We start from the raw sequence: 14,132 nt of genomic DNA, 5'->3' as shown, positions 1-14,132 counted from the left end.
AAGATGCCAATCTCGTAAAAAGTGCCGGAGATGATTTCTTTTATTTCATTATGAATGTAAGCAGGTCAGGTCCCCTCTGTAATTAAATATTTGCCATCAAGTTTACTAGCTTATATTTAAAATGATATGTAAATCTGATATTTAAAAAACATAAAATATAGCCTTACGACTGTCTGTTTTTCTATAGATAGGTTTCTTATTCAGGGTTCCTGCAGAGGTTACTAGGGGTTCCTTGAGCCATGAACAATTTGGACCTCTCAGATCAGGTACTACTGACACCAAAGATCTTTTTGGCTGTAAGGGTGATATTGCTTCCACTGGCCAACAACGTCAGAAGAGTCCCCCCAACTGACCACCACACAAAAGTACTGTGAGTTGTGGATATAGTAATTATGACCTGAAAGTTATTTCAAGGGTTCCCCTATTTTGGAAAGGTTGAGAAAGGCAACTCTAGAAGATGACAGCAGTTTTCTGAAGAAGATAAATGATTAATCTTGATAAATTTTGAACTGTGTGCAAACCCCACAGAAGATTTGATGGCCACCCCATTTGTAACATTAAAACTGAACTTAGGATAACATGAGGATAAGATACAACATATGGTGAGAAGAAAACCACATCACAGGGGAGAGAAATCCTTTTAGGTCAAATATTTACCTCTTGTATTGAGGAGAGATGACCTTATAATTGTACAGACAAGTCCCAAAACAAGCCAGCCACCCTGCCTGAAGTTGCATGAAGTTTGCAGTCAAATAGCGTCTAGTTGCAGTTATTGAGTCAAGCTCTGCTACTTTACATTCCACACTCTTGTCATTCACACAGTGGAAGCTTGCTGCCAGGAAGGGAGACCATAACTATGACATCATGTGCTAGTTTCAGTGTAATCTCCAGTATGGACTCAAAGAGAGTTAGGAGTGATGCAAGCAATCTTTCCAATGTAAATGATAATGGCCAAAGGCCTTTATTAAACAGGGAATCCATACCACGCAGCGCCTTCTGCTATCAGAGAAATACTAACACTGCAGACTTGCTTTCTTTTCTTTTAACCATTTACGGAAATACGTAGATCCCTCCTACTTCTCTCTGTTATCAACATGGACATCAAATATTAATAGGAAAACCTACTACACTGGGTAAAAAGTATCATCAGTCTCACCAGATCCCCTGAGGAAGCTGCTGGCGAAACGAGTCGGGTCAGGAGACACATAATATTTATCTTTAATTAGTGTTACCTAATTAGGGATCTTCATTGTATAGGTATTGGTCCATATATCCCATGATAATGGAATGGGCATGACCATACACCACTAATACTGCTGTATTATCTGCCATTTTGAAAGTCACATTAATAATACAGTTGTATTTTTGCCAAAAAAACCCAGCTTTCTTTATTTCACAACCAGTCTGGACCCAAGTCAGCAACCAAGCACTATTGCATTACAGCTATGGAGAAACTGGAGTTCACTGACCTAGCTGAGCCATCTGACAGAGGTGTCTGGATAACAAGACATAATTACTAATTCTTTATTGGTCAACACATTTCCCATATGTGAATTTAAATTGTGTATTGATCCATGGGCCTGGAGTACAGCTTTAAATTACTCATTGTACAACATTCACATGGAGGTATTCATGTCCATGACTGTTTTTGTTGTAATGAAAAAAATTAAAGTGGGTGAAAAACAGGATTTTGTACTAATATGTAGTCATGGCAACTCAGACTCTTGCCTGAGCGAAACATTCTTTTTCTAGTACGATTACACTGAAGCCTAACCGAGAAACAGCCTTGAAATTTAATGCACATCGTCTATATTGAAATACTTAAGCAGTGCCCACAGGAAATGCAGAGGAAATAGCACAATGCCTCCAGGGTTTTAGTTCTAAATCAAATTTTCTGAAATGCGAAAAGAAAATTAAAAATAGCTGAAATTAGTGAATGGGAGATAACTTCCTTGTACTGTCTGTGAATACATGCATTGCTTGGGGGCTCATCCGGGATGCAGCACTGATAAAAAAAACTGCTGCTGCATCCTGTGAACCACATTTTCCTAATAGTCACCAACCCTGAAATAGTAAATTGTGTCTTTTGGCGAGTTTTACCAAGGTTGTCTTTGATTACTATGTTTTGGACAATATGCATGCCCTATTTGTTCCCTCCATGTCACTCACAGCAACAATGGAGATTAAGAATTAGTTGTCTGTCCTTTGCTCACAGCATCCTCAGCTTCCCTTTATGTTATAAGCTGTGTAGATTCCAAATGAGATGTACCTTTTTCAGCATGCGTAGCAAATACAGTGGGATTGTAAATTGACTGAAGGGGTTTTTAGAGTATGTGCTGCAGCCAATGAGTGGATTGGAGCCTGGCTTCAAACCTGCTCTGCCATTGGCTGCCAGGACTTTAAAGCTTCTCTGCTCCCAGTCACCAATGCCTGTTGCATTTAGCTTGGCTCACCAGCTAGTAGCGTGATTATCTGTTGGATTCACTTTGGATGACTCTGCCTGTTTCCTGACCTTATGATTGTTTGCTGCCTGGACTGACCTTTGCCTGTGACCCTGACTTTTCTTTGTCTTCCACCCTTGGATACCTAGTTTGGCAAACTGATTATCTGTGTAGGACCTCTGGCTTAGTTTCGTGGACTTGCTTCTTCTGGTCTCTACATTACGGCATCATCTGTAGATCACTTGTTTTCTGCTTATCTAAACAGCTTCTTCAGCTCAAATATGTATTGAGAACGAAAATCATGTATAGCCATGTAACATGAAACCAATATTTATGGATTGTGTCAACAACATGATGGGAGGTGTTCAACTTGTGTTCTTTTTACATAATCCCATGGTACCAATAAAGCCCACCTTCACCGTTTTTGTCTACCCATACAATAAGGGGGATTTTGCTACCTGTATTCCTTGACAGCACCATTTCTGGGTACAAAGAATTAGTAATCTAGTGCTCTTTTTTCATTATGAGGTTAGCCTTTCGTGCCCATATTAGCCAGTTCCTAATGGTCCCCTTACATTGACGTCACCACTAAGATGTCTGCTCTGGATCCTAAAAGGACACAACTATTGGCAGCTAATAAGATATGCCCATGTCATGGAAATGTGGTGACAAAGACACCAGAACAAAAACCCTGCCTCCTGAATGCATATTTAGGTTTGTAAATCTTTGAAACATAAGCTGTGCAATAGGTTGGTTTCGAGCACGTGTTAAGCTAACAGCCAATTATCATTCCACATATAACTCTGCAAAAAAAAAACAAAAAAAAAAAAACTAACTCCTCTACTTTACCTGGAAACTTTATCATCCTGTACCAAGATCGTCTCAGAAAGATGCTTGTGTCTGCACCAAAACCATCTGGATCAAGTGCACTTGTATGAAGCATACTGGTTATTGGATCTGTACTGGGAATTTAGCATTAATAGCCCATGCAGTGAGAGAAATATAGTGGTTCAGAATATTCCTATTTCTAATGTGTAGTAAATTAATACTGCAAATGAATCAAATAAACCTCCTAGGTAATATACAAGACATTTGAATGAACAGATAGCTCTGTCTGTTGTGTAACCTAGTGGAGGGTGTCTTTTGGTCACTATTGTTCAGTGCTATAGTAGGTGAGAGTTTCAATGGATGATCTGGGTGTGTGTAGGAGGATTAGGTACAGAAATGTGAGCACATATAACAAAGTGTGGAATGTACATTGACAAGTATCTGAGAAAGCTGGCCAAGCCTGTTCTGCTAACCCATATACCAGCAAAACCTGGCTGGTTATACAGCCATCAGTCAAAGACAACAAGAACACAGTTCCGCTTTTGTAGGTGGCCAGAGCACTCATTTGTACTCAGGAGCTTATTGTGTGACGGCTTCATTTGAATACATTTGCCTTATTGTGATCTTCTATCATTGTGTTCTATGTAAATTACTTTTAACAATACTGTTGCAGATAGTTGGTGTCTGCCAGGGTTATGAAAGCCTATTACTAACCTGATGTAAGAATGTTCGATAATTAAAGAGGACTTATACTGTAAAAATAAAAAATGTCAGCTGGCATGTTTATTATTGTAGAAGGGCAGGCCATACTTGCCTTTCTGTATGCAATCGTTTCTAAAATGACCCACATAGTACAGCGGCTAGGAAACAAACTCATATACGTCATTCTGGACTGGCCAATTAGAATGGCTGAAGAACTGGGTAAAGAAAGTGGCACCCAGGAGGGGGTTAGGAGAAGTGAGTTTCTTTAAAAAAAAAATCAGATTTTTTTTTTAATTGCAGAAGGAACATCGCATATACATTCTGCAGTAAAAAATCTGCATGCTTGCAATTTTTTTTTCATTTTATTGTAAAGTTCTGCTTTAAGCAAAACACACATTTGCCATACACTACAGTGCAGGAGACCTTTTTTCCTGCAGTTAAGAAACACCAACAAGTTCTCTCCAAGCCCGAGACTGGACAGTGAAAGGAGAAACGGGGGATTGATGAGCTTTTTCCTTCCATCAGCAAGTTCTTTGTTAAAACATAAGGCCTGCAGCGCTATATGAATAATTTATTTTATTAAAATCAATGATGTGCATAGTTAAAAATAGGGCAAAAATTGGGTTGATCATACTTGGAGAAACTATATGAATAAGAAATGGAATTTTTGTGTTGTCAATTTACAGGCTGACATATTCCCATAATGGATATTGGCATTTACAGGTTTACATAGGTGTGACCTATTAACACAAGAGTAGGAAAGGAACAAAAAAAAATCAGTGCACCTGTTCACTGATTTTCTTTTTTTGTGTTCCTTTCCTACTAGATGAAGATAACTGATTAAAATACCCTTCTGCATTCCATCTATACAATTCTATATAACCATATATGACACTCACACACATCATTAAATGGCACTCTAACACATCTACAATGCACATGTGAAGTGCTAATAATGAATAGTAACCCAATACTGTGTTTTGTGGTGTGCTAAGAAAAGAAATCCTCCAAATATACTTTTCTTTCTGTATATTGGCAACCCATTCAAAATAATTAGAATGCTTTACCATGCATGTCATAATGCAACCCTTCCAGTTTCATCAGAAGCAAAACAACACAAATATATTTTCTTTATACCTTATAGTGGATTACCCTTTATTTTTTTAAACATTTTTATCCTTTAATTTTGTGCCAGTATTTATTTGAGTTTAAGCTAAATCGACATTATTAGTATTGTACTAGGATGACAACAGAGTGGTCTTTAAGCAGGAGCAGTGTTATCACCAAATGAACCCACACTTTGGGTACTACAAGCGGTCTGCCCATTATGTTAATGGTTTCCTTACTGGGGGTATAGATAATGCTACAGAAAGCAGTAGCACAAAGCAATCTGTGGCAACTATGTATACCTGTGCTTCTGTACAAAATAGAAATAGTGCACAGCAAGACAGTTCTATACATCCTAAAATATTTTATATTATGTATAACAATGCAGAGAAAATATAATTAGGTAATGTTCATGAATTTTGTAGGGTTTAGTTATCCTTTCCTTTAGGAATGAAAAGTATTGCATAGACCCAAGGTCTCTTATGGTTTTACACAAACCATTGTCATTTAAACTTTAAAAAAACACATTGACACCTTTGGCTCCCCACCGGTAAACCAATGTGTGACTTTCAATCACGGGCCACATTTTTATATGACAAAACAAACTATAGTGTCATGGCTTGCAGGGTAGCCTCTGGCTTCTTGGCATTGTGTACTTCATCCACACCCTTTATCCACACAGCAGCCAAATTATTACATTGAAGAATAGTGTGTATTTTATGACTCATGAGTACTTGTGAAGACATCAGTCTAATACAATGTAATGCAGAGGGATCAATGTTCCCAGAAATATGTCTATAAAAGGATTATGTCCTATCCAAAAATTTCCAGTTTAATATAAAATGGAAAAGCAAAAACATTTTGAGCAACTGTAATGGCCTTGGGTATAACTACAGGACTGCCAAGGATGTGTCTGTCTGCTCCTCAACATGTACGTTCCGGGGTCCATAACTGCAACCCCATTTTTTAATTGTAAGTGTACTTATAATATATAAAGCCATTGATTATTGTTGTGGTGTAGATTTGCCATTCTTTATTTGGGATCCAGGTCCAGAGTGTCTTGGAAGGACTGGGTGGGTCAGACGCTCCATCCCTCTTCCAGACCAGCAATTGAGGGTGACTAAGACTAAGAAGCACCTGGCAAATCCCAATAAAAGGGAATAACTAGTTAGGGCCAGTAGATGGATTTGAAGCTGGAAGCCAGGTGCAGATAAGGGAGAGAGGCTTTGGGGGAAGCCTGAGTAAAAGTTAGTGCTTTGGGTATGCTAAACAACCAGCAAAGTTTTGGAGACTCAGAGCACCCCTGTAGTAGAGGCTACAAACTCAAAGTTTGGGATTGGTAATGTGGGTGACCATTAACATTTTTGACCTAAAGTTTGCTGCTGAAAAAAAGCAGTTTGATTTTCTTGCACAGTGAAAGAAGATATTTTGATTTTAAATAAAGCAATGTTTTCACTGTATAGCTGTGTCCTGAGTAATGCACTGATCCTGGTTCCCTCAAATATCAATATTTGTTTTAGATATACTTTGAAGGTTTAAAAACTTTATTGACCCAGTTACACTTTGGTTGTAGAAATACTTTGAGGGCTTCAAAATTTTACTGACCATAAAGTGGGCACACATGAGCCTTTGTGGTTTGTAGTTACAATATATGTAGGCTCCAAATGAGCAATCTGTCTGTGGTTCAACTGCAAAACCAAACTCAACCAAGGAAAAGTTAAACAATTCTAATTTTGGTAAAATGTTAATATTCTACCAGCAGCTGTCCTGTAATGCAGCCTATTAAATACATTCAGAATCAGAGATCGATAATAAATGACTGTTCTGACACAATGGGAGTTTATATCTGTCCAAAGAGATACAACAGATGCCATCTTGAATACAAATCAAGGCCAATGTCTAATGATCAATGATTAAATGTCTGAAGAGCAATATTTAAGATCTGCCCAGCATTGATTAGACTATATTGTACGTTGGTAGCGCATTCCTTACTGCCGGCAGCACCATCATGAATTATGTTTCCAGGTGAATCATCAATTATAGCAAACTTGTTGTGTAAGTTGATATTCCATTAATTGATTAGACTTTTACTTCTTACTGCAGAGAGATCGATGTTCTGTGATGTGGAGTCTGTGAGGTACATTAATATATGGAAAATGGAAAAGGAAATCCATTGATATTTTTTAAGGTAATCTTTATATGAACTCAATTATGCGCCTGTAATCTGTATGATGGAATGTATCTACAGCCACTAACAGTAAGGGTTTTTTTGAGCTCCAAAATAAAATACAAGCAGAAAATAAAATATGATGTAGTTCTATAATATATGATATCAGTTCTAGAAGCTCCTAGGTCCTGAAGTGACATAGAAGGTGACAGGAGGTACCACAGCCAGATATAGGCACCAGGATATATCCGATGAGACGCCAAAACCATGAATATGTTAGATGCCAGAAAGGTTAAATATGACAACTTTCTTTTTACAGGCTTCCATAGACATACCGTCTACATTTTCCAGGGTCAGCATCTATTTCCTGGACTGGTGCCAGGCATCTGTGAAGTCCTTTGCTGTTTTACCTGATACAGATCAACTTCTGCAACCTCTCATCATTCTGACTTGCTAAATTGATGCAATGTTTCATTCTGATTACTGGAAGAGAGGAGAATGAGAAAATGCTTTCTCCCGGCTGCAGTTGACTGATGACAACATCCCAGCCTAAACTCTGGTATACAGCATGGGTGACTTTAAAGATAAAAGGTAAAAAATGATATTCTGATTTGTAAAAGGATCACTTTAACCTACCAATGTGGTTTGAACTTTGGTAAGAAACCACATGGAGGAAACCCAAGTAAACACAGCAGGAACATACAAACACTCTGAAGATGACATCCTTGGTGGAAATTAAACCTAGTGTTCCAATTATTTCTCCACTGATTATAACTAAATGTATTGTAATGCACTATATAGTGATGTAAGAAAGTTTATTATCCCCGGGTACCTAAGCATGCATTTTCTCTTTTTGTATTAGATTTGAAATATGCAGGCTGGATAACTTTACAATTTCTCATATATAGAAAGGTTCAAGTAAAAAGTTCATCATGGTCACAGATTCACCAAATCAAACACCAAGAGGACCAAATCACTGGGCTGCAGAATATCACACAGAAATGTGAATACCATGCTTGTAGACACTAACAATACATTTAGATTTGCTTCATTTTGGCCTGAAAGATCTGGAAAGATTGTGGGCCAATAACTTCCAAGTTTTTCTTCCTGTGCCATTATCAATTAGCATTGTACCTAGCTATATCTAAGGCAGAGGTAGGCAAACTCTGGCCTTTAAGATGGGTACGGCTTAGCCAGTATTCCAGTCCAGCCTAACGCCCCCCTAGTTAATTATTGTTGGATCCGGCCTAATTGAATCGTCGTGTTATTGCAAGTTCCCCTGATATCAAGTGCCCGCACAGTGCAATGACACCAACAGCACTTTCAAGCAGTCGAACCTCAAGGGGCTTTTTGATGCCAAGCATGCGCACACGTATAGAGACTACTCTGTAGATGAGCGGAAGACTGAGGATGGTCGCTTGCAGTCAGGGTTGGAAAAAACCTTTCCTTGGACACCTTGTTTCTTCTGGGCTAGTGTGCCTTTTTGACCTCCTGAAATGGCCTAGTAGTCCAAAATTTTGCCGACCCCTGATCTAAGGGCTACAGCCCCCCCCCCCCCCCCTTCACCTAATAGGAGTACAAAAATGTGCTTTCATTCTGGAAGATAAGATGGTATGGAATGCCTTCTAGCCTCTGACCATTTTTGGCCACTTCAAGTACCTACATACCAAACATAATGGGTTCTAATCCCTCCAGAGACACTGTCAGCTTTAAATGTTCATATTTCCTGGTGGTTATGGGAGTTTCTGAAAACATATTTATATTTTAACCCCTGTAGACTGTTGATAAAGTATATGCAGATAAAAGTATGTGTATGTGGTTGATGAAGCTATAGGTATATTACAATGTGGTCCATTTGGGAAAGGAGAATTGCTTGTAAAGTGTTGTTGGAATTCTGACACATTTTATAGAAATAAAAATATAATTTAGTTCCCTCTTTACCAGGATCCTTTTCCTGGGTTAGTAAAACACTAACATGCTGGCAAGAAGTGGGACACTCGGGTAATGGTACTTTACTCGTGTAGCATGTCAATGTATCAAGTTTTACATTTACATTGTAGGTGTGAATGTACCAGCTTCATAGAAATCATACTGCATAGGGATCAGAATATGTTTACACAACAATACATAAATATATATATATAATCATAAAATGCAGCCTAATTTTTCTGCTCTATAGCCTGTGGAGTGCACTAAAAAAAGATTTCTACTTATTTGACTTTTTTAACATGAGGTCATTAAAGTACACAAACGTTTTCTGTACTGACATAAAAAACTCCCTCCCGTGTGTTAGAATTAGAATGTCTGCAAACACTGACCTATTCCTGGAGTTTCTGCTGTTTATTATGAGGGATGGACAAGAATATCTACAAAGATGAAATATTGGGTGTATGCAGTATGAGATTGCAATGAAAAGGAAACAATGTAGAAGAGAATCATACATTCATAAAACAGAATATCAAGAATAATAACCTTAAAAATGACAAAGGGTCAATATAATCACCTTGTAAATATTAACTTTACCTTGGTTGAAAGCTGTTCTCTTTTAAGTGAAACGAAACCTATTTTTTTTTAAAAATGTGAGCAAGCTAATCCTTTATTGCAGACGGGACAGGCAATTTTCCCTATGCAATAAAATACCCTTACCTGCCTGATCACAGCTTTTTTGAATTGCACACTCCTGTCCTCACTCACCTGGTCTTCTTGGTTTTGCATCTTTGGCCATCTTAAATGACAAGCCAAGAATGATGTAACATGCATGGCAGTGACTTCATTCCCCGTATCCAGGGGCATGCCAGGATATCCAGCCTTGAACGCTGAGTGGTGCATGCAAACAGGCAGGAAGTTTATTTTATTGCAGATAGGACATTGTCTGTTCCTTCTGTAATGAAGCACCTACCTGTTGACAATTTTTTTCCCATGCATTGTTTAGTTCCTCTAAAAAAAAAAATGATTTACATATTTAGAAGAAGCAGTACAGCAAAAAATACTTCACTCACCTCTGTAGCTATATAAATTGTGGACACATTTTTCCAGAACATTGGTAAAATAATTTCACAACAAAGGCACTAAAATTGTAGTTTTTTTCTATTGCACTAGAATCTAACATTCTGAGATTCCAATCTAATTACACAACAGGTGTTAGGAATGGACTGAAAACAAAAGTCTTTGTATATGGGCCTTTAGCTTTGGTCATTGCATCAGTTTAATGTTGGTTTTAGAATAATTAACAGGTGCATATGATCTGTAGTATTGGAATGTAATAAGGACTGAAATCCATGGAATGTTAGGGAATGGCCAGTAACAGGTGGGCAGGGGAGGAAAGGGGTGGATGATGCTGGATATACATCAGCCAGTAAATGAGATGGGTTTTATCTGACTGCTGCAGCTTCTAATGAACTTTGTGAGAAGCTTACAATGTGCAGTAATACAACTTGTACAACCAGACAGAAGGAAAAGATGGAGTTTATATTTAATGAACCGTAATGAACACTACTTACAATCCTTTTCTGCAGCTATAATTTACACAATTAATTTGGTACAACCTGTACCAAACAAATTGGGCACATCAAAGTAATTATAATAATGGTATTACTTGTGCCAGAAACTCTGCTAAGTTTTAAAAATCCGGTGCATTTGTAGTCAAGAAAATCCTTTCAGTCTGTATTCACAATTCACAGTCACAATTCTTATTCTAGGGAGCCTTGGCACCCCTTCCTGACAGCAGTTGTTGTACTTTGCACAGTATCTCTGCCACGTTATTGTCTTGCTGAATAGGCAATACAAAAGCTTGTACCTATAAAAACATTCCATTGTCACCTGTAGATGTTTACATTAGGACAGACAATATAACAATCTAAAAAGAGGCCTAAATATTTCCCACGGGCAAAAGGAAGAGTTTTGCCAAGTGCCACCTACATCTAAACTGACCTCATAACAATAAGCTTGATTTTTTTAAAGGGAACAGCTTGTTTGCATAAATATATTAAAATTTACCAAACTAGAATAAATATCCCATCCTCCTATAATGCATTCCACAGTCTGTGTTTTGTGAAGAAAGATATAATAACGTAAATCTTGGCCATTCTGTTTCTGGGTGCAGGACATTTTTTTCGGTTCTCTACACCAGGGTTGTCAAACTCAAATACACAGAGGGCCAAAATAAAAACTTAGACTAGGGGGGCCAAACTTTAAATGTATTGAAAAAATTGAGGAAGTTTACTACTTCATCCATAACTAACAAAAACAAATCCTTCTACACACACTTTAGGGTTGAAAAGACTAATTTCTATCTATCCATGCAGCCTGTGTGTTGTTCATCCTATCACATCACAAGTTTGTCTGACACTAAATATTACACTATGCAGTCTCTAATGGATTGAAACAAGCACAATGCTAGTTAGGCACCATGTGATCATTGCCCAGGCTTTGTGTCACATGATGGGTGTACAGGAATACTGTCTATATATTAAACGTATTGAAAATGATGATGTGAGGTGGTGACGCAGAGGGGCGAGCTAGATGTAGTTCATTTACGGAATTCTTTGGGGGGCCAAAAAAAGAACCTTGAGGGCCAGATTTGGCCTGCAGGCCAGAGTTTGACACCCCTGCTCTACACTGTGCCAATTTTAGGTATTCCAGTTTTTATGCCACTATTCCCAATCTGTGTATTAGATCACAATGTATTTGTTCAATCAGCTCCTAATGATGTGGATAGTGCCATAATATATGTGAATATCTTGCTCTGCCTGTGACTGGGTGGTTACTTTCCACTATGGACAGACTCAGGTTCTTATTATTCCTCCTTGTATTAAGCTTTACATTATGTGTGTTATATTAGGGTCAGTTACTTTTTTAATCCATTTTTTTTACTAACTATACAACATGACTGTTCAATATATATAGTTGTTGCGTATCACTATACATTATTTCATTTACATACACTGCATTTTGTCTCTTTGGGTGTTTTACTGTATGGTGTTTTTCTTTTATAACATTTTTTGTTTAGTTATTTAGCATTGCACTGTAGACCCACTGGCCCAGCTACAATGGTCCTTGGGAGTTTTTTTTTTGCCCTGTTGGTTATACAACAAATGGCTGCTTTTTGATTTGTCTCTAGGTTTAATGTTTTTAAAGTATTATTTTTGGAAGGTTTGTTTTTTTTATCCCCCATAGTTGTTTAATTTTTTATGTGTCCATGTACTCATGGGGACTACTTTTTGGAAGGATTGGCTTTTAAAGCATAAGTTATAGCAATTTCTTCTTTTTTCAAATGTTTTCCCAAACGAAGGCAGCTTAGGCTTTAACTCAAGCAGGCCAGCACCACTGAACCTGGAAAACTGAGAAAAAACGGAGCATAGCACCTTGCACAGCATAATGACCATGTTATCATGTTGGCACCACTCTCTGCATTATCCAGGACCCCCAATAACCAGAAGACTGGAAAGGTTAGCCTTGTAACCAGCCCAAAAACATTAGTAAATTATAAGTAAAAAAGAATGCACAACATACAGCTGTGAGATCCCTTGGGGTGTGAGGGATGGAAAATACAGAGCCTTCAATTAGGCCTAAATCTTAAAATATAAGAATACTTCACTCTGTATAAGTCAAAGATTTCTGCAAACGTGATTGCAGATTTTCACTAGTGCTTGTTCTGGCTACATTGCAAACAATTACATGAAATAAATCACAAAATGAGCCAAAGAAAGTAGTTTTGCAGGAAGTAGGTGGCCATCAATCCATCAGTATTATATCTGAAAGAATGTTCCATCCTGGCTCCAGGTTCAGTTCATCCAGGAAAATAATCATTTACAATTGTGCCCCTCCCTTCATCCTGGTAACCACACGGGAATGGAACTATAATTCTCTCCATTTATATTATAACACAGCTCTACAGAACTAACCTTTGTTAGGACTCCATTTTAAAACGGTCACATTGGTAATGATTTAATAAAGCTCTTCAAGACTGAAGAACATAGACTATTATGAGTGAACCTGGGTGATCCAGCTAATCTGGAAAGGAATCTGGTTCAGCATTGAAAACATTTGTGATTTAATAGTAAATGATTGGGAGAGCTTTAATAAATCAGTGTCATTGTGCTTTAGATTTGATTCATCTAACAAATTTACCAGGGTTTGCCTGAAAAACAATCCGTTAATACTTTATCCATTCAGACACAAAATCAAAAACAAAATTTTACCCTGTGTGGTCAGTCCCAGCCTGGACATCTATATGGCAGGTGTCTTAAGCTGCGTACAGACGTGCAAAAATGATAGTTGGAAACGAACGACTAACGACCATTCTTCCGATAATCGTTAACAAAAAAAGTGCACAACCGGGTCCTGGTTGCTGAAAACGAACGAAGGACCTGGAGGATCTGATTGGGCGATGATCGTTCGCTTTCTATCGTGTGTACAGTCGTTCAGTGATCGTGAATGGTTCTGCAGTACACTTTCTTCTTTACATGTCACTTCCTGCATCGTTCAAACGATTGTATCTAGCGTGTGTACATTATTGGTCGATTATATTTGAACTATCGTATTTGAACAGCATGTACAGAATCGTGCATAATCGTTAGTTAGTTTTCTAACAATAATTATTGCACGTGTGTACCTAGCTTTAGAGCAGGAAGACTGGTGACAGATCTATCAGTCTGCTGCATTTCAGAACTGAGCTGTTATCACAATTTCCTTTCTCGTTTATATGCAACAAATGCTTGAATTGTATAACATTCCATACCAGATAAGGTTACATTCACTTATTAGTTGCACAGACTTTTTACCCAGAAGCAAAGACTTTTCATGCAACTCTAAACACAAACATAAATCTTTTTTTTTCTTTGCATCAAGCAGTGCTCCAAGTTTGTGCTTTGATGGTACAATCCATC

The 14,132-nt window shown here is 37.9% G+C and overlaps 1 protein-coding gene across 3 annotated transcripts in view; it reads right to left on the bottom strand.

Annotated features, from left to right (window-relative positions):
- RAB27B (RAB27B, member RAS oncogene family) overlaps positions 1 to 14,132 on the bottom strand; it is a 119,903-nt gene that overhangs the window by 14,381 nt on the left and 91,390 nt on the right. The gene's annotated exons all lie outside the window — the stretch shown is intronic.

This window comes from Pyxicephalus adspersus, chromosome 6 (assembly GCF_032062135.1).
Source record: "Pyxicephalus adspersus chromosome 6, UCB_Pads_2.0, whole genome shotgun sequence".
Lineage (NCBI taxonomy): Eukaryota > Metazoa > Chordata > Amphibia > Anura > Pyxicephalidae > Pyxicephalus > Pyxicephalus adspersus.
Note: the sequence above shows the minus strand (reverse complement) of the source record. Positions and strands in the feature narration are given on the sequence as shown.